We start from the raw sequence: 22,412 nt of genomic DNA, 5'->3' as shown, positions 1-22,412 counted from the left end.
GGTGTTTGGAGATCCCATGCTTGGTAGGCGGTAACAATACAGGTTCGTAACCACCTGCCCATGGTGATGGATGTCACCTTGTTTCCCAGGGATCCCGGCTGGAAAGAGACAAACAGGACTTCAGACTTCCTGTTCGGCCATAAATGCACTCCATGGAAGGTCTGCGAGCCGCCTGAATAATCTGTATCACCCTGGGGAAGTGGCCTTCCCTCAGGATGCTCCACTTAAGCGCCAAGTGGTAAACTGAACCCACTGAGGTCCGGGTGCTCCAGCGATCCCTGGCTGAGGGAGATCATATCCTGGGGGATCCTCCAGGGCCTGTCCACTGAGAGAGATTGGAGATCGGCAAACCAAGGCCTCTGGGGCCAGTGTGGGGCAATCACCACCACCTCCGTCCCCTCCCGCAGGATTTTCTGTATGACCTTGAGAATCAGAGGTAATGGTGGATATGCATAGAGGAGCTCCCAGGGCCATGGGCATCGGAGAGCGTCCACCCCCTCTGCCTCCCATGTCTGATACCTGGAATAAAACCTTAGAAGCTGGCCATTGAGAGGGGTGGCGAATAGGTCGACTTCTGGGCATCCGAAGTGCTTTGCCACTTCCTCGAATATTGCCGGCTGTAGCCTCCACTCTGAATTGTTCATCTCGGTCTGGCTGAGCCAGTCGGCTCTGATGTTGTCCACCCCCGCTATATGTTCCGCAGTCAATGACAGAAGGTTCCTTTTAGCCCACTGCCCTAGTCGTTTGGCCTCCTTCATGGAGGGCCTTCGATCTGGTCCCCCCCCCCGTCTGTTTATATGAGCCTTGGTGGTGATGTTGTCTGTGAGGACTAAGATGTGGCTGACCCTGACAAGGTGATGAAATTGCAGGAGGACCTGGCCGACCGCCCTGAGCTCCAACCAGTTTATGTTGTGAGTCAGTTCCACCAGGCTCCATTGTCCTTGTGCCATCTGAGCCCGCAGATGGGTGCCCCATCCGAACAGGCTTGCGTCTGTTGTTACTGTCACCCTGTCTGGCGTTCTGAAGATCTCACCCTTGGAAATTGCCGGGGATGTCCACCAAGTCAGTGAGCGGGATACCTCTGTGGGCAGAAGAACCTTGGTCTGGGAGCAGCTCATGCGCCTTCGCTGGAAAGGCAAAAGGAACCATTGGAGGTCTCTGGTGTGGAACTGAGCCCAAAGGACAATGCCAATGGCAGACACCATGGTGCCCAGCAGCTTGGACAGTATGGCTAAGAACACCCTACGCCCCCTGGCTCCCTGAGCAGCTAGTTGCCTAAGAGAGAGCTGTCTTTCTGATGACAGAGAAACTGTTCCTGCCTCTGTATCTATCAGGGCTCCTAGGTGGACCAGACTAGTGGAGGGGTGAAGGTGGCTTTTGGCCATGTTTACCGAAAACCTGTGGTATCTCAGGACTGCCATAGTAGTGTCTAGATCCCATAGTGCACCCTTGAATGAGGACAACTGCAATAGCAGGACATCTAAATAACATTGAATTCAAACAGGAAGCTGCCTCAGGTGAGCTGTCAATGCTACCATTACCTTCGTGAAAACTCGAGGGGCGGATGACAACCCAAAAGGCAGGGCTCAATACTGGAAGTGGTGCCCTAGGTAGCAGAACCTGAGATGTTTACGGTGTTCCAGGGCTATGGGTATATGCAGTAGACCTCTGTGAGGTCTATGGAGGTGAGAAAATCTCCCTGCCTAATCCTTTCCAGGACGGAATGCAGCATATGCATCTTAAACCTCCAATAGCGGATGAAACGGTTCAGGCGTTTCAAGTCAAGAATCACTCTCCAGCCACCCGAGGCCTTAGGAATTACAAAGAGAATAGAGTAATATCCCTGGCCTTGCTGCTCTAGAGGCACTGGCTGGATGGCCCTGATGTCCAACAGGTGTTGGATAGCCTCCTGCATCAGCAAGCTCTGGGTCAGGCTGCTTGAGACCAAGCAGCTCCGAAAGGAACTCAGAGGGTTGGCGAGGAACTCGAGTGAGAGACCATAACAAATGGTGTTCTGGACCCCCTTGTTGGAGAAGGTTGTCCCAGCGGTTGGCAAAGTACACCAAGTGCCCCCCAATGGGAGGTGAGCTAGGTCTAGTTCTAGTTCTTGTGGAAGGAGCGCCCACCTCCTCCTCTTCCACCCCCTCGAAAGGGCCTCTTCTGCTACCTGCCCCTCTGCTGTCTATCTGGGTATCTCTGCCTGGATGAAACACTTCCCTGGTACTGCCTGGGGCCCGATTACCCAAACTCCGACCCCCTGAAGTAATCCTGACCCCGGAAGGAGGACCCGAAATCCTGACCCCGGGAGATGGGGCATCTAGGGTATGGCACCGCCCTGAAGTTGGACTTCTTATGAACAGTGGGGAGCACCTTCCGCTTGTCCTTGTTCTCTACCAGGAATGGGTCGAGGGCTGCTCCAAAGAGGGATTCTCCCATGAAGGGGGCCAATGTCAGGCGCCATTTGTGGTGTACTTCCGCTTGCCACTGCTTCAGCCAAAGCAGCCTGCGAGATACCACAGATGAGGCGCTCGCCCTGGAGGCAAACCTGGCTGCAGCTAAGGTGGCATCTGAGGAGAATTGGGTGGCAGCCACCAGCTTGTTGATGTCTTTGTGGGCCCTGCCATCCAAAATGGGGATTCGCTGCTGCAGGTCTTGCAGCCACAGTAAAGAAGACCGGTTGAAGAAGGAGGCGGTGGTGGCTGCTCTCACTGCCTCGGCCACTGCTTGATGTGTCCTCTGTAAGATGAGGTCCACTTTCTTGTCTTCCACCTTCAGGGCATCCTCTGGTTCCCCTGGCATGTTAGTAGGCATATGCAGGGCCCTGACAGGTGCGTCGATGGTGGGTTGCGAAAGCACCTGGGCCATGTCCCTGTCCACGTTGAAGAAGGTCTTATCCGTGGAAGTGGGCATGGGGCCTGCCGTGGGAGAGGCCCATTGCCGCTTGATCATGTCTAGGAAAGACTTGGGTGTGGACACCATGTCTGTCTCAATAGCCTGCTCCTCGAAAATGTTTTCTGTTGAAAACCCCTGGGGTTGTGCCGGGGCTTCTGTTGGCCTGTTGCCAAGCTTGGCCTTGAACAGAAGGGATTTGTACAGAGAGGGCTGGAACAATCCGGTGAAGATAGATTTGGGAGGAGGCATGCCTTTGTCCTCAAAGAGTCTATCCTCTCTGTTTTCGCCCTCTTCGGAATCCAAATCGCTGTCCCCCTGGAAGGAGGCAGGTGATTCTGGAAAATCTTCCTCCTGAGTCTCTAGCCCTTCTGAGATCCTAGGCACAGAGGCTGCCTGGGTCTGCATCTGTGGCTGCTGAAAGGTTGCTGCCATGCACTGCTGGAAGGCCCACATCATCATATCTTGGAAGTTGGGCATCCCTGATGTATGTGGTATTCCTGCCCCTGTGCCAGCAGGTGTGGATGGGAAGGGCTGTGGCGAGGGTCCTACTGCTGTGGGGTATGAGGGAGATTGCCATCCTCGTGCAGCCCCCCATGCCTGAAGTATCAACGGGAATCCTCACCTGGGGGGGGGGTGTTTCCCCATCTGCAGTCCTGCCAGGAGGTAGAATCCCTGAAAATCCTTCCCCGGGTTCCTGGCCAGGGGTAGCTTCTTTGCTGCTGGCCTTGTGGCAAATGCGCTCCAAAGCTTGGTGCCTCCACCTTTCGTATTTGGAGCCAGATTTTGGGGGCTTGGAGCTGCAGCCAGCTTCTTTGACCCTCTTGGAGGAGACGTGCTTTCTCTTTGCCTTTGCCTTGCCTCCTCCTCTTCCCCTAGCAGCCTCTGTAGCAGTCTCTGACCTGTTTAGCTGCTCCTCTGCTCCTCCAGTGGGACTGCTGGCTGCTGGACTGGAGGCTTGAGTCCTGCCGGCATCCTCTGTGCTTCTGGGCATCGCCATCTTGGATCACATGGTTCCAAAATGGCCACTGGCTCCAAATTCAAAAAGTTCCTCTCCCTGGGAACACTTGGAAGCGGCTTGTGCCTTTGGGGCTGCCGCGCAGCTTCCGCTGCCACTGGAGAGCTCTTCTCACGCTTCCTCTGCTCTCTACTGAGCTTTGTGAGCTCCTGCAGGCCACTATCTCTCTCCGGCACTCGCAGGCAGGTGCGGGCGCTCAGCTGCATTTAAAAACACCCGCTAGACCCCCTGGGAGATGTGGGGGGCGGAGCGGTCTGGTGCCGGCTGAGCCTCTCCAATGTGACTGCCTTCCTGGGGCTTCCAGGAGAGCGTCCCCTCACTCACCATCTCGAATAGTGCACTAGGTCTCTCTTTATGACCTGGGCTGTGTGTTGCCCTGAAGGGCTTGCTGCACGTGCTCTCTCTCTCTCTCTTCCCGGCCAGGGAATCAGCCAAAAGCCAGTTACTCACTCAGGCAGGGAGGCAGCAAATGCAATCCAGTGAACAGTGAGTTTAAAATTTTCCAGGAGTTGGGATGATCACATCCGTCCGTTGAGGGGCTGAGTCGATAACTGGGTGGTACCTGGTGACCAGGGCATGGCCCAAAGAGCTTATCTGACTCAGCCCAATCAATGAGAGGACAAGGTCAACCCATCCTGGATACTCCTCCCCTCATTATGGAAAACACGGTATCATTACAATAAGTGACCAAGAGCCATTTGTCATTCATGGGGTTATGCATCCATAGCCTACCATCTCACATGTAAGCTATATCATAATACTCCTAATCAGAAAAAGAAAAAATGGAAGAAAAAAATCCTGGACAATTCAGAGTTGAATATACTGTACCTACTAGTCTTTCTAGAGAAAATACATGTTTTCATACATACAAATTATGCAAAGTTTCAACAGTCAGTCAGTCAATCAGTCCTTCATTGCAATATGGTCTATTATCCGAATTCAACTTAAAAAAGAAATTTTACAAAATAAAAACTAAAAGAACAATAAATAATCAACATGACTGGTTACAGTGGGTTTTAGCTTCAGCTCTAAAATTGCTTAAAAAATCAAGTTCCAATTCAATTACTATCTGTTATAATCTCAATAGGATTTTGACAATAATTGCAAAATTACAGACTTGTATATAGGAATACATTTAATTAGTCACAAAAGCAATCCTGAGAAAACAAATCCACTTTTTAGCTAGAAAAGTAGCTAAAATGCTAGACTTTTCAGATTTCTTTGTCCATAATGTCTACTTTCTTTATACAAAAAAAACCTCTTTCAGTTACAGTAATGGATACTGTTTATTTACATTATTTTAACTGCTTTTCTAGTTAAAAATATTCAAATAGATTGCAAATCAGGAAAAGTTAAAAAGCATTCCTAACAAATTCATTTCTAAACAAAACGATATGTCATAGTGTTGACATGGGAAGAGATCCAAGATTAAGCTGGTTCAGTTTTTTCTGCAAGGATTCTATTTTAAAAAAAACCTACTTGGGTACTGTAATTCCTGGCTGAACTTAAATGAAGAAGTCCCTGGATCGGCTTCTGGGGACGGAGTCTGTCGCCGAAGGAGCTCAACGGAGCTCCTCTCAGAGTTCTGGTCTGTATATCTAATTAAGATCAATAGATATCACCCCTTTTTGGCAGAAAGGGGCAGGCAGAAGCTCAGGTGCTAGGATTTATTCGTAGTTCACAGCCCCTTTTCTTTTTTTTTTTGGGCTGCGAACGGAGAAAAGATCCAGCGTAACTGAGCTCTTATCTCCAGCCAGTTCTTCTCAGCTGCTTTTTTTTTGCAGCCCTAGACAGGCGATCCCCCTCCTCAGGACAATGATAAACTGCTTAAAGCTACTTAAGACTAACACGAGCGGGTTTTACTCCTGAGATGTTCCTTTTTTTATAACTATCTAAACACCAGCCTCGTTTTCCTTTGAAGCTTCTTTGTTCAATCGTGCTACAAAATGGCGTTTTTACTGTGTTGGTGATTGATGACGTAATTAACCGGCTCTATCTCCCCGGAGACTGCTCCTCATTAACAAGCAAAATCTACAAATAACTTATTGAGAACTGAGCAGGTGAAGATACTGTTTATCTGTTTATTCTCAGCTTTTATCTATAATGCCTCCCAGGTCTAAGCAGGCAAAACGCTCCCCTTCGCATGTGCTTAAAGAACTTGTTAGAAAATCGCTGCCCTTGCCTCCTACACCCCCTACTGGAGATTCCTTAACACAGGAGCTTCTTTTTCAAATACTCAATGATTTTAAACAAGAAATCAAAGAATTTGTGCTGGATTTATGCGACAAAATACAGACCAAGATTGCCCAAATAAAGATGGATATGTTTGAAGCTATGTCTACTTTGACAGATTATATCGAAGAAATGGAGACTAAACTGGAAACTTTGGAGGAGGCTAATTCTAATTTGACTTCCAACATTCAAGCATTACAACAGGAGATTAGAGATACTCAAACACAACTTATAATGATAAATTACAACAGAAAGGCGTTTGCAATAAGAGTCAGAGGACTGCCCGAAAAGAAAGGAGAGAACTTGAAACAGACGTTTGTAGAGGCTTTCAGTCAAGCGGTGGGAAGTCCGGGATTCAATTTTGATTGGAATATTCGAAAAATCTATCGCCAGAATTCGTGTGTAGCAGAACAGCGACAGCTTCCAAGAGACATAATTATATACTTTTTCACAAGAGAATCCAGAAATGCGATCATCCAAAAGTTTTACAACAACAGGCTGCGAATCGATGGGCAGGATTTGTTTGTCTTTAAAGAAATACCACTCCAGATGCTGCAAGCAAGGAGAGACTATACTTTTTTAACCCAAGAGCTTAGAAACCATCAAATACAGTATAAATGGGAAGCTCCAGTTGGAATCACAGTTACATTCGAGAATCAAAGATTTCGTCTCAATTCTGTTTCGGAAGCTCGGGACTTTTATTATAAAACTCTGAAGGCGGGGCTTCCTGACTCACTCGGAAATGCGGAAAGACAAGGTGAAGGAAAGACAAGCAGCAATTCACTTGGTTACAAGACGGAGGGAGTTGTTCTCCCCCTACCGGAGAGGCAGAAGAGCGGAAACTGAGGATTTAGCCATATCTTCAAAGCAGCGGGACACGTGGTTATAAGGCAGAGGGTTGCCTTCTCTTTCCGGAAGGGCAGAAGAGTAAAGAATAAAGATCCAGCGATGTCTTTAAAATACTTTTTAAACTCTTGGATTGATTAAAATTTTAGGATTCCTGTTTGGTATGAAATGGTAAAGCTGTGTACCGATGAGGAACGGAAAGAAGCATCGCTTATTTTGGACAGATATTGTATGGGATCTTTATAAGACTTATTTGAATTTTAATCCAAACTGCGCATGAATTGTTTTCTGGTGTGAGGAAAGCGGAGACCAAGATTTATTTGAATTGCGGTTTGGGATGAATGGAGTCGGGAGGAGTGGGGCAGAAGGGAAGGTGGAGCGGGATATCGATGAAGGGATCTTGGGACTGAATGAAGTGGTATGGATTTTGGGCACACATTTTACGGATTTACATGCTTGAAGTATAACATAGAAAGCTCAGGATTTTAAAGTGAAGAGCGAGATCCTAATCTTATGGAATTTTGGCTTGGGAGGAATGGAGATGAGAAACGAGGGGTAGGAAGAAGAGTAGCGAAAGTATGATTAGACTGCTCTGTATTTGAAGGTAAATTGATTTTTGTATAAACTATTATCTGAATATAAGGTTAAGAAAGGCTATTTGGAGAGTCTACAGGAAGATGGGGGTAAATATCAAAGAAGCAAGGGACGAAGACAAAATATAAATGGAACGATCTATACTGTTTAAATTTTAAGAATGATGGGAGGCTGAGCATAATGCAAAAGATTTTTATTTTTTTCTTTTTTTCTTTTTTTTTCTTTTTCGGAGTGTTCTTTTTATTTTATTTTCATTATTATTGTTAATCTATTTGATTATAAGATATTCTAGAAGGTGAATGGTAGTGAACTGTGCCGGGTGTGGGACCTGGGAAGTCGGAGGGGATTAGGGAGGGGGGTTCATTGGGGGTGGGTGGGTGGGTGGAGATATAGTCTCAATATATAGAATAAGAAGAATACACTTGTATACTGTTGTTCCTTATCTTTTCTTTTTATTTTTCTCTTTTTTTCTTTTTCTTTTTATTTTTTTTCCTTCTCTTTTCTTTTTAGCGCAATTTTTAGTAACTGAATAGATTAATGAATAGAGAAATGCACCAAAGTGAGAAGTAGAGGAAAAGAAGAGGGAGAAGTAAGGAGGGAGGAAGAGGGGAATGTAAGGAGGATGAGAGGGGAAGGAGGGTGAGGAAGGCGAGAAAGGAAGATAGGAGGGGAAAGGGAAGTAGGAGGGGTGATTGTTGGAGGGAGAAAGGAAAGTTGGAGGGGGAGAAGGGGTGTATGAAAGCGACAGGTTGGGTTTATGATGAGTTGTGTTTAGGTTGGTTTTTTTTTATTATATTATTATTATTGCAAATATTCAGTATATAACTGAATGTACAAAATTGAAAATGAAAATGAATAAAACATTTGAAATAAAAAAAGAAGTCCCTGGATCAATCATTGTACCTTATCCTAATTGATCCTCGTGGGGTTATTAAGGGAAAAATGGGATATGTTGTAGAGTACCTGAGTTCTTTGAATAAATAAAGGGGGAGGAGAATAGATTATAATGAAATTACACATTTACTGTTAATTTTTCTATTACTAGAAAATTATAATTCAGACATCATAAATAGGGGATTCAAACTTTTTTGAGCCAAAATAGTGGGAACAATCAAAAGGCAAAGATAGGAAAGTGTTTACACCCTCCTTGACCCAGCATAATTTTTTATGCTAAAAATATTTTATGGGGCACACTTTGTTTTATAGTAGACTCACTTTCCCCATTTTTAATTAAAGGAATCTATGTATTATAATAGATGGAAGGAAAAATTTTAAAAATGGTGGGCACCATATAAAATGTCAGCTGTTAACACTGATTGCTGGGGCTACAACCATGGAAACCCCTTCCTAGAAAATAAAATACCTAGAAAAAAATTAATCTTGCAGTGTCACCTCATGTAATAAAGGCAGATATTGCTCATACCATTTAACCCTAGTCTGAAATAATGTTGATGAGTTACTTTTCACCTAATCTTATTATTCAAGAAATCTGATCGAATGAAACAAATCATAGATTCAGCTATTATTTTTTAAGATGTGCTGCAAGAGCATTAGAGGTTTATATATTTATTTACAGGATTTATTGGACCATCTAAAAATCACCCAGACTCTTATGTAGCTTCCAAAATTTACACAATAAGAACAAGGCACAAAATCATGATTGATTAAAGTAATAATAAATACAGGCTGACAATTATGAAATTGTAAAAAGGAGCGTTGTTTACTTATTTATGAAATAAATAGGGGACCAAGAGAGACATAACAGAGAAGTAACAGTCAGCTGTGGAAAAGCTCTTATATCAAAGAAAGCTTGGTCTGAGGGATTAGATGCGGTATGGCCATATTCACTGGGGCTCTTATGATTAGCACCAGCCAAAAGCTAAATTGTCCTACATTTGTGCATGGACTCTCCTTTTTAAAAAAAAACAACTTTTAAATGAAGCCTTTGTCTTATTAAAACATAACTTCTTCCTCAGTTTGGCTCTTGTATTGTTTCAAAATATGCCATTATTTCTTTAGCACATTTTGTTCCATTTGTTCCATTGACTTACAACCACAATTGAGCCCCAAAACAATTGTTAAGTCAGTTTTGCCCCATTTTATGACCTTTCTTGCCGCAATTGTCAAATGAATCACTGCAGTTATTTAGTAACACAGTTGTTAAATGAATCTGACTTCCCCATTGGCTTTGCTTGACAGAAGGTTGCAAAAGGGGTTCACCGTCAAAACCGCAAAGCCCTTATCCGCGCCGACATAAGCGCGGAGGGCAAATCCGCGCCGTCCGAAGCACTAAGGAAAAAGGCGACCCTAGCGCGACGACATAACCGCCGAGGGCAAATCCGTGCCTTCCGAAACACTCAGCACCCTAACCCTAACCCTAACCCTAAACCTAACCCTAAACCTAACTCTAAACCAAACCCCTAAACCTAATCCTAACCCTTACCTTAATTTAAATCGGCTTTCTGCTGCTGCGCTGTTTTAAAGTGCCCTTCTGTCGCCGCGCTGTTGTCACTGCGGTGATGACGTTGCGGTGATGATGTCGCGACGATGACATCACGGCTTTAGTGACGCGGTTTTGTCACCGCTATTTTGACTAGCGCGGTTTTGTCGGGCCACGTGCAAAAGGTGATCATGTGACCCTGGGAAACTGCAGCTATCATAAATATGAATCAGTTGCCAAGCATCTGAATTTTGATCACATGACCATGGGGATGCTGCAGCAGTCATAAATGTAAAAATCCCTCATGTCACTTTTTTCAGTGCTCTTATAACTTTGAATGGCCACTAAACAAACACTTGTAAGTCAAGTAGTACTTGTATTTTGTTTTTAACAGTTCCTATTACCATAGATTCTATACCCCATTTATTTTATCCAAAAATTTTAAAAATTGCTGCTGCACATCACAATTATTTTTCTATTGCTATTTGGTTTTTATTGTACATGCAGTGTTCAACCTACAACCATTTGCTTAGTGACTCTTTGAAGTTACAACAGCACTGAAAAAAGTGGCTTATAACTGTTTTTCAGACCTACGACCGTTGCAGCATTCCCATGGTCACGTGATCATAATTCAGATGCTAGGTAACCGGCATGTATTATGATGATTGGAGTGTCCATGGGTCACATGATCACCTTTTGCAATCTTCTAATAAGCAAAGTCAATGGGGAAGTCAGGTTCACTTAACCACCTTGTTACTAACTTAATAACTGCAGTCATTCATGTAACAATTGCAGCAAGAAAGGTCCTAAAATTGGGCAGAACTCATTTAACAACAGTCTTGCTTAGCAATTGATATTTTGGGCTCAATTGTGGTCATAAGTCAAGGACTACATGTACTAGGTTACTGAAATTTTGTTGTCCAACACTTTTATTGATCAGTGATCAAATATATCTTGTCTGTGTTTGTGGGTGCTATTTCCTTCACAAGAATCACATTTCTTTATTGCCTAGCATATTTTCTCACATTGTGATTTTGGGATGTTGGTGACTGTAGTAAAATCAACTCCTTTTTTTCAGGAAATTATGTACAATTAGCTCAATGTTTTCTTAATGAGCAATAATTCTTAAGTGAATAGTGCCTGTAACAGCACTGGAACATTAAACCTAACAAACCAACAATTGTCCACTCCAAAAAAAAAGTATATCCAATTATTTGCTGACATTTTTATGTAACATTTGGAGTCTTGCTGACTAAAAATATAAGTAAGATTATTTATATTTTTAGTCAGCAAGACTCCAAATGTTAAATAAAAATGTTAGCAAATCATTGGACATACTTTTTCCTGGCTTATTATGGGCCCGCTAAGTGGACAGACTGCTAAACTTGCATCAAACTGGAGGAAGGTGCCCTTTCTTCTACAGTGTCCAGAGTCAGAGAATAGAAAAGAAATATAACCAGCCCCTTTCTCAAAACACACAGAGGAAATAAGGAGCTCCGTGCCAAAGAAAACGTCTGTGAACTCAAGCATTAAAATCCCAACAGCTAAGTAGAAAGCTGAGCCCCTTGGACATCAACGGTGGGGCCATGTAGCAGACTCCGGAAAAGCCAGAATAGCAGGTCGATGACAACATGAACGGACCTGAATATCTGAACAAATGTGTAAGAGGTTAATTAAAATACACATATCAGCTCACAGGCACACAAAAACCAAGTGTACTGTCATGCAGGGCCTCTTGCAGACAGACAAGACTATTGCTAACTAATAAAATTTTATCCGCAACTATGCAGGCTTAACTGCTGCTTAGGTTTCACAATAAAAAAAATAAAATGCCTGAACATTTCTTATGGTTTCAAAGGAAGACTTAAGACCTGAGAGAGATAAAAGGCTTAGAACAAAAGAAACAACCACCACTAACTGGTTTGTTGTGTAGCAGTATTTTAAAACAGCACCATGATCATACATATGCCTTTTTCATGAACTTTTAGATCTTGACAGGCAAAAGACATCAAAGTTGGGCATGTATAATTGTGTGAAGAAAATTCTAGAGTTTTATTTGCATGTGGATAGCTGCTACATGGCTTAGATAGATTTAGGAAGATGAATAAGATCCTGATCACAAAACATTATATTCAAGATGTTTCCTTGATATCCTTATCAGTTTACAAATGTTCACCATATATATGTATGCATATATGTATGTGTGTGTGTGTAAACATTTGTAAACTGAAAAAGTATCTCTATTCAGATTAATACATAGCAATATAGCATCAGATGGATTCAGCAAATACACTCTAATGGTGGGTATATTAATAATATAATTTTACCTTAGGCAAATTAAGTACTCTGTAGGTTAATATAATCTTTTGTAGAACTCTCAGCAATAAACTGCTATTCCTTATCTTCAGTTCATAACAAGGTAAGTCATCAATTAAACTAGTTGCTACAAGACTTTCAATCTAATGTTTGCTTTATTAAAGGCAACTTAAATCATCAAAAGACGCTTTAATTTAGCAAACAGACCAAATTCCTAGTTTGAGCTGGTTAAAGGTCACTCAGAATCTTATTAGAGATAAAGCAAGATAAGATACGGAAATTATTCTATCAATAGCTGAATTTCAGACAAACCTCTTCGTAAACTCCAGAAAAAGCAACCCTTGTTTTGTTATTAAACCTACATGTTCTCCTTCCTACACTGAAGTCGGGAAACATGAATATTAAGGCTCTAGTCCACACTATTGCTATGTTCAGCGTTAGACCCCTTTCATGCTCTTCCATTTTATGTTGCTTTATTATCTTGCCTACATCATAATTTTGCATAAATGATATTGGTTCACTATGCAGAGGCAAAGTCCAATACTATCTGGAATTCTTTTCCAACTCTTAGGAAAATATCTGGCCACAAACTGGTGGAGAAAAGAAATAACAAGGCAGGATCACAAGTTTTCATCAGATCCATGATGGAAGACTTGAACTGGTTGCCAAGTGCCTTTGTTTTCTAGGCTCAAAGTAAAACACTGATTTGCATAGTGAAAATCTTATGAAGAGAAGATCTTGATTTTTAACATATCAACAGTCTTAGCATTCTCTAGAATCCATTATTAATAAAGCAATTCTATCAGAAGTAAATACTGATTTAAAAAAGAGATATTTATTATCAGGGGGGGAAATCTTGTTTTCACCTGATTTCCACCTTGCCAAAAGGTGCATAGTTCACAGCTACCTGATGGCACTTAAAGTCTTTGTGGTCTGTTTAAAAAGAGAAATGCATCCACTCTGGGAAAGAACTCAAAGTAAGAAAGGCAAGACAAGACAGGCAAAGGGGCCCCTAACAGAGCAGTGAGAAACATAAGGATGTAAAAGAATATGTCTTTTGAGAACAAGAAAAATAGTATGTAGAATAATTTAAAAATATGACATATTTGAGGGTATCCTATTTTCCAGCACTTCTGTTTGTTTGCAGCATAGGAAATTTCAGCATATTATTTCTAGGAGGCACCAAGGAGAAGGTGCCAGGTTAAATATGCACCCTCTTTTCCCAGATAACCACTAGTACATGAGAAAAAGTTATACAGAAATCCACTGGATTCAGTTCACCTTACCAAGATAACATGCAAATTATGCCTAGGTATTTTTAGAGCAACTGTGTAGATAAAATAGGTAGACAATCACAAGTAATCTGTACATAAGTTCCAGACACATGAAACAGTGGTGCACATTACTGTATTAGAGGGAAATAAATATATTACTCCTTTTCAAATTATACAATACAGGGAGTCCTCAATTTATAATCACAACTGGAACTGAATTTCTAGTTGTAAATTATTATAGTCATCTTCTCAAGGCACTCATTTGACTGCACTCAATTTAACAACATTTTGTGAAAGTTGTTAAGTGAATCCATGGTCGTTAAGCAAATTCCTTGATCGTGTGAATCCATTTTTCTGAATGGGCAAAAAATTGTGATCACATGACCCACAGAACACTGTAACTGATTGCAAAGATGAGCCAGCAGCCAAACACCTCAAACAATAAGGAGGAAATTGAATTAGTTCAAGAATTTATCTTCCTTTGATCCAAAATTGTTCTTGATGGCAGTTCTACTCCTGAAATAAAACACAGGATAACCTTAGACTGCACTGGAATGGTTAACAGAAATAAGATCTGGAAAAGCAGATATATTGATATAAACACAAAGAGCAAGATAGTTACAGCAATAGTCTTCCCTATAATGATGTATGGGTGTGAGAGTTGGACACTAAGAATGGCTGATTGAAGAAGAATTGATGCCTTTGAACTGTGGTGCTGGCGTAAATTATTGCCCATGGACAACCACTAACAGAAAAGTATTAAAACATATAAACCCAGACCCATCACTAGAAGCTAAACTCATAAGTCTATGTCTGATTTGATTTGTCCATGCGGTGCGTGCAAATTGGAGAAGGCAATGATGCTATGAATAGTTAGTGGAACAAGAAGAAAATGCAAGCAAAGAACATGCTAGTAACACCAACTCTGATAAAAAGTTGAACATTTAACAGTTGAAAGAAACTGTGCTTGACAGGGTAGCATGGAGAGCACTTGCTATAATGTCTCCAAGAGCTAGGCATGATTAAATGTTTAAAACAAACCAACAAAAAAGAAAGAGATTCATAGAAGGACAATTAAGTTCAAACTCAGACATTACTTACATTCAATACTATCCACTCTAGAACCTCATTCACATTCAACTATTTCAGTGTTTGCAGCTTGTGCAGCCAATTGGGAATGTATAGGTGCCAGCTTCATTATAATAATCCTTGATTTACAACAGTTCATTTAGTGACCGTTTGAAATGACAATGACACTGAAAAAAGTGACATGACTGTTTTTCACACGTATGACCATTGCAGCATCCCCATGGTCATGTGATCAAAATTCAGATGCTTGCAATTGCTTCGTGTTTATGATTGTTGCATTGTCCTGGGGTCATGTGATCACCTTTTTGCAACTTTCTGACAAGCAAAAACAACAAGGAAGCCAGATTCACTTAACCATGTTACAAACTTAACTGCAGTGATTCACTTAACCACCACGGCAAGAAAGGTTGTAAATTGGGGCAAAATTCACTCAACAACTGTCTCACTTAGGAACAGAAATGTTGGGCTCAACCGTGGTCGTACGCCGAGGACCACCTATAATGTGATGGTTTCATTGCTAATGTAAAGAATGGCATTCAGTCTATGGTGTCATGAATTTAATGTTGCTTGTTTATTGTTCTGGATATCTTTTCCTGGAAAATATAATCCCTCTGAACATACGTAGTACATTTTTTCACCACTCGCTCTCAAAGCCATGTAGCAGGATTAAACATGGGGAAAGAAAATGAATATGACAGAGGATTGATGATTTCCAAGCCTGTTCAAGAACTGACACCCTTGTTTTCATAAATTAATGACCAAAAGATGAGTCACACCTATATTAATCAAGAAGGGACTAGCAGGCTTTCCAAAGAATGTTTAAAAGTTTACTTTGGCACGGAATTTATTTCCACACTTTGTCCCTCTACTATGATTCTTCTTTAATTTGCTGTTAACTCATATACATTAGTAGATGTGCTGCTCACCTCAGTATCAACAAAGTAGGAAGCTGGGGCTTCTCTACTAGGAGTGATACTTTCCTTTAAAAAAAGAAAAGAAAGAAAGATCAAAACAGAAAAAAGAGTCTGGATCTCATATCCAGAGAGCCAGTGTGGTAAGCAATTTAGGATAGAAATTTATGTTTAAAAATGTTAAATGATCCTTATTGGAAATTCATTTCAGTGCAGACTATAATTGTATCTTTAAAAGCCTGGTCATCTCCGTCCCCAAGTTTCTTATGGAGTTTTCCATTATAACCAACATAATAAATGTCACAAATGTATTACTCGTGTAAGGTATATATTCTATTCTAATCTTTGGTAAGAACAGTGATTCCTGGCCAGTTCTAATTATAGTTCATGGTTCTCCACTTCAAGGTCAGTAAGGAGAGATGAAAGATGATAAATATATAAGCTGAGACTTTTTAATCTGCATCTATCCTAATATTTTCTGCACTACTGGAAATGCTATTTATTCCCTTATCGCAAGATAAGGTATTCACACACTTATAAACCATAAAGAACCGGAAGCATAGCTGAGAAGAAAGACAAAATAATATTTGAATCTCTGATACATAGACTGAATGACAATAAAAAGATAAAAGAAAAAGATGATTCAGCCTGGTTCAGTGGCACAGTGGTTAGAGTGCAGTACTGCAGGCTACTTCTGCTGATTGCCGACTGCCTGCAATTTGGCAGTTCAAATCCCACCAGGCTCAAGTTGACTCAGCTTTCCATCCTTCCGAGGTAGGTAAAATGAGGAACCAAATTGTTGGGGACAATATGCTAACTCTGTAAAACCGCTTAGAGAAGGCTGTAAAACGATGTATAAGCCTAAGTGCTATTGCTATTAAATTGTGGGATAATGGTAAAAAGTTGATGGAGAGAAAATTTTCTGTACTCTTCTTCCTTCTGTCATTATCCTGCTACCCTGTTTTCCTCTGAGCCAACCCAAACTGTCCAAAAGAAATCATGACCACGCAAAGAGATTTTTCAAAGAGGCACAGGTGTCTATGTATGTGGGGAGAAAGAGAGAGAGATGAATCTGGGTGCTTGGCATGAATGTATGCTATTTTGGATAGGTCTGGTTTTCCACTAAAATTGCAATCATTTGCATGCTTATCTGTAAATAAGAGGTATACATGGAATAAATTGGATTTGCTTCAAGGAACTGAGTCATAAACAAGATGATAGTCAGCTGAATGCTTGCTTCCCAAATTCTTCCAAAGGATTAAGGGAATAATGAGTATCCAAGAAGAAGAGTTTCCATAGCAAATCTCAAGAGAGTTAATTGTTCTTATGTGCTTTTGTAACAGAGGTTGATATTTAGTATCATTCATTATACCAATGATATACAAAGTACAAAGAAAACAGTACTTATCCTAAGCCAGACAGATTTCAATGAATGATAAATAGAAAACAAAAAGAATTAATGTATGCTCAAGTAAAATGTTTAATTAAATAACAGCTGCCCCAATGACTCAATAAGTTAAATAATTTCTCCAGTAAAGTAGGAGGTCAACAATCAATGTAATCATTAAAAAGCATCCTTTAATACAATAGTTCAGAAATTGTATTAGAACAAAGGCAAAGCTCATCTATAGCATGTCGAGACCACACTGCAAAGAGGGCAAAAAAGGTGGAAGTAAAAAAATAATTTAAATTAACGATATATTTTAACTTACATCCAAACTTAAGCAATCCACAATGCCTCATGTTGCAGTTTACTTTCAGGATTAAATAAGAAGCATATAAACAAACAAACCAAAAACTTTGAATGCCCTTTCAGAACCTCATACACAGGAAACAGAAACGGATAATCTGATTCTCAATTTAAGAATTTAAAATTAGCCAGATTGAACATAAAGAAAACTTGAAACAGACAAGCTGAGTAAACATAGAGAAAGCAAAAGAGAGAAAGGCGGAAAAGGTGGACCTTGTTTCGATGAGAAAGAAGATAAAAAGATGTAACAGGACACCCTGGATATACTAGCAGTTGAGGCAGAGAGCACTCCTAGACAGATATGTCTATGTAATCAGTAAGAATCTACTCAATGGAGGTTTAACTGGACTTGTGTTGTACGGATCCCATTGACTGCACGTGATACTTTCAAAAATCTCTTTCCATTTTTTTCTCCATATCCTTCAGTTCTTGACAGCTAGCTAGCTTCTTGTTAATCCCAAATTATAGAATAAACCACTAAATGCAGTCTTCCCAAAATGTGTCTCTCATATGGTTTCCTATCATGCAACAACCTTCAAGTTTGATGAAAACACATTTAATGGAATTTACTAAAATGCCTCCTTCAATAGGATTGCTCTACAATGCTGATCTGGCATTGCGGACAGACGGCTTTTTTTTAATGCATTTGGCTTCTTAAGAGTATTTATTATTATTATTATTTTTACAATCTTGGTCTACATCAGTGTAACAGCAGTAATGTTTTGCCACCCACTAGATAAATGGACAGAAATATACATGAACACATGGATGAACATTATGCATTATGGGGGGGGGGAGTGGGATTAAATGCTAAAAAAATGCTTTTCTTTTGTGAAGAATGAAGAACAGGTTTTTATTTCACTGACCACTGGGGGATAAATGGGGTTAAGTGACTTGAACTTATTAGCTGCTTTCTTAACTCAGGTCCTGGTTAGCTAAACTGAAGAGTGATTTTATATATGTATCACAACATTCTAAATGCTGAAAACATTTAAGGTTGGCATATGAAACAGTGGTATGATTTTAAATAGAGGTAATCTTTAATTTACAATCATTAGTGACCATTTAGTGACCATTCAAAGTTACAATAGCATTGAAATTTTTTTGATTTGGAACCAGGTTTCACATTTACAACCATTGCAGCATCCCTGTGGCCACATCACCATAGGCACTTGGCAACTAGCATGTATTTATGATGGTTGAACTGATCTGCAGTAATGTGATCACCATTCGTGACATTTCCAGCTGGCTTCTAACAAGCAAAGTCACTTGCGTAATGGCTGCATGATTCATTTAACAACTGCAGTGATTCACTTAACCACTGCTTTGCTTAGCAATGGAAATGTTGGGCTCAATTGTACTGGTAAGTCAAGGACTGCCTGTAGTATTATAAGTGACTGGTAAATGGAAACAGGGGGAGACAGACCTCAAAAGTAGTGAATCAGAATAAGCTCTCTGTAGAATAACTCAGTAGCAAATTTGAGCATATGTAAAGACTATACTACCTGGGCTACAGATGGATCCCTTAAGCTCTGTACCTATCTTTCAAGATAAACCTGCAGTCTAACCAGGAGAGAAAATAGTCTTTGAGAAATTACACACTTTTTGTACTATGTTCTAGAAATGCAGGTATGTACAGAGTTCCCTTCTATATTGTCTAAACCTCTAAAATTGCTAGGATTTGGAAGATTTCCCAATTTTTCGCTGGTTGACAGTTTATGTCCTACTATCACCCTATCATGGTGCAATTACAGATCTACTACATGAGAGCAAGATTCCAAAGGCAGCTGCTTCTCTTACCAGCGATTTTCCCTTAAAATGTGTTTGAAATATAGAACTTGGAAATCACAATCTTTCAACATGAGACCCTGGGGCAGTGGGAGTGGGAGGGGCAGCATTTCACTGGTGATATGTCAGTGTTTAAATAACTCTGAAGAATCCCAGCTGTTGCTCCTGTTTTTACTTACACTTATTTATCCAGACACAACAAAAGATAGTCCTGCAACAATATTTTCCTAATATGCAGTTGGACATGGGTGCTAAAGCATTAAAGTTTTTCAAAACAATTTTGACTTGAGCTGCAGAAAATGGAAGGATGTTGAGAGAACATATGTCAACATACTGTAGCTACAGAAAGCAGGCAGCTCCAGAATGGGGAGGGGGACATTGCTGAAGAATGGTTCTTGTCAGGAAGAAAGAAACAAAGTATTAGTAAAGAAAGTACTGCAGTAGCATTGGAGGCCAGCAATAAGCCCAACAGCAAAAGCAATTTATTATGACAGACATTCCAACAATGAGTTTCTTTAACTTTTACAGACAATACTCTCTCTAAAAAAATGAGAAACTTCTAGGACTCTTCAATAAAAGAATTTTCCTTTACTTACAATTGTATTAATGAGATATATATGAGCCTACATATGACAGTATTTTTTATCAATGCCTACAGTAAGATTTGGTGTTGTATTTAGCTTAGTCTTTATCTTTGTTGTTGCAAATGCTGAAAATCCACAGTGGCCATTCTGTTTTGAAGAGTAACAGAGTTGGAAGAAACCTTGAAGCTCTTCTAGTCCAACCCTCTGCTCAAGCAGGGAACCCGATACCATTTCAGATAAATGGTTGTCTAATCTCTTGTTAAAAACTTCCAATGTTGGAACACCCACAACCTCTGGTTGCAAGTCGTTCCACTGATTAATTGTTCCAACTGTCAGGAAATTTCTCCTTAGTTCTTGGTTGTTTCTCTCCTTGATTAGTTTCCATTCATTGCTGGTGCTTTGAAGAATAGCTTGACTCCCTCTTCTTTGTGGCAGCCCCTGAGATATTGGAACACTGCTATCATGGCACCCCTGGTACTTCTTTTCATTAAACTAGACATACCCAATTCCAGCAACCATTCTTTATATGTTTTAGTCTCCAGTCCCCTAATCATTTTTGTTGCTCTTCTCTGTACTCTTTCTAGAGCAGCAGTTCTCAACCTTTCCAATGCTGTGACCCTTTAATACAATTCCTCCTGTTGTGGTGACCCCCAACCAACACTCCGTCGTGCCAAAACCCCGCTCCTTGGCTCTGATTGGCTTGGAACCCAATAACCGGAACCCAATTTCTCCCCCCTCCCCCCCACACATATAGACTCCCCCTTTTTTACGTTTGTGTTTTTCCTCCTACTTCCCTGCATGTGCGCCTGTGTGTGTATTTGTGGCCATGTGCTTGCGCGCATGTGTGCGTGCAAGAGAGAGAGAGTGACAGCACACTTTAAAGTCTAATCAGTTAAAAGAGTTCCGATAGTCTTGGGCGACCCCTGTGAAAAGGTCATTCGACCCACAAGTTGAGAACCACTGTTCTAGAGCCTTAACATCTTTTTTTTTACACTGTGGCAACCAAAACCAAATTTCAGTTATTTCATACTTGCATCACTGCATATGATTACACTTTGTATCTGAGAATAATGTTACCTAAACCTTACTTTTTAGGTGCAAAAATGTAAAAAAAAAAGTGGGTCCAGTAAAGTGATACCTCAACTTACCATTGCAATGAATTAAAATCATAATTCCAGGCTCAATTACATTTGTAAATTGAGGGCTACCTGTACTTCCTGCATTTGCTTTGCAATGAAGTTCTTGGTTCAACACAGGCTTCCCCAGAGATTGAATTCAGGTATAAAAAAAGTTATTATTTTGATTACTAGAGATGAAGATGATAATAAATAAAAAGCAAACCTATCATCTGACTCAATACGAGGGCAACCTCATATACACAACCCATACATTTCCAATTTCAGAAGAAAAATGTAAGCAATTCTTAATCCTGACAAGTTCAAAAATAAAAAGGGTGGTAGAAGAAAAGCATTCTTGATAGTCTATAATTAAGCTCTTCTCTTTTTTTGTGACTACATGTTCAGTGATTTTGTTTATCCTTAAGCAAACAGCTGACAGTAGCTTTGGCAGGCAAGCAAACACAGAGGCAGCCAATTCATTTGTTAGCTACCTGTATCCAAGACTTGCCAAGGCTTGCTCCTGACAAGCTGAGCTTCTAGGAATGTTGTCTCTGAACACATCCAGGAAAACCAGTAGCAACCTTGCACCGTTGTTTTGCTGGAACAAGAGCTGAAGATAAGGAATGTACCACTCAGGGACATAGGAGCTCCCATGATATGCTTCAAAAGGGTGAAAGCATGTAAATGTCCATATAAGTGAAATCTACGCAAAACATTCCTTTCTAATACTTGCAAATACTCAGGGGCGCTTACTAAGGACTTGCTTTGCTGTTCTAATGAGATAACTATTCTCCCATAATCCCCAGATGTAAATCAAAACAATCAATGCCACATTTCTAGAGAGCAAACCTCCCCAGAAGCTTTTGGTTGTATAATTGGGGAAAAAAGTTAGGGCAGCTGGATACACATTCAGGCCAAGCTAAGTCTTACAATCAAGGCTGTGCTCATGATGCACTTTGAATGATCATGACTTCCTCTGTGTGAAAATCAGTTTTCCCAACTATATTACATAAAGTACCTTGACCTTTTGGGGGGGGGGGAGACATCCATTACTAGTTTTCCTTCCTCAACTTGCCACTCACCAAAATCTAGGATATTCTAAGCATTTTATTAATTCATTTCAAATATTTTCGCCCGCATTTCAATTTATAAAGATCTGAAATCATCTATATGCTATCTAGGAATAAAGAGGATTGTAGCAGACAATATTTCATATAAAAATTAATTCTGACTTGGAATAAAGCTGGTAAAGTTGACATAAAAATATAGATATACACTACAGTAATAATAAAGTATATATCTGAGCTCTATTTATCTAGTAGTTATTCATTTTACATCCTTAAAAGGGAAATGTTTTACTAGTAAATTTTAAGAAGATGGGGTAGCAAGTTGATAACTGCTAGACATCAATATTTACCATCTTTTCTCAACATTTTATCTTGAGTTTCCCCCACTGGAACAATAATAAAAACTTACTTTTTTAAAATTACACCATTGTTTAAAATTATATTTGCAAAATAAATCCAACTATCACAATCCTGAACTCTCAGAAATGGTGGAGAT

The 22,412-nt window shown here is 40.6% G+C and overlaps 1 protein-coding gene across 1 annotated transcript in view; it reads right to left on the bottom strand.

The window, feature by feature from the left end:
- SCUBE3 (signal peptide, CUB domain and EGF like domain containing 3) overlaps window positions 1-22,412 on the bottom strand; it is a 120,519-nt gene that overhangs the window by 67,302 nt on the left and 30,805 nt on the right. The gene's annotated exons all lie outside the window — the stretch shown is intronic.

This window comes from Thamnophis elegans, chromosome 5, assembly GCF_009769535.1.
Source record: "Thamnophis elegans isolate rThaEle1 chromosome 5, rThaEle1.pri, whole genome shotgun sequence".
NCBI lineage: Eukaryota > Metazoa > Chordata > Lepidosauria > Squamata > Colubridae > Thamnophis > Thamnophis elegans.
The sequence above is the reverse complement of the archived record's forward strand: the minus strand, read 5'-3'. Positions and strand labels throughout refer to the sequence as shown.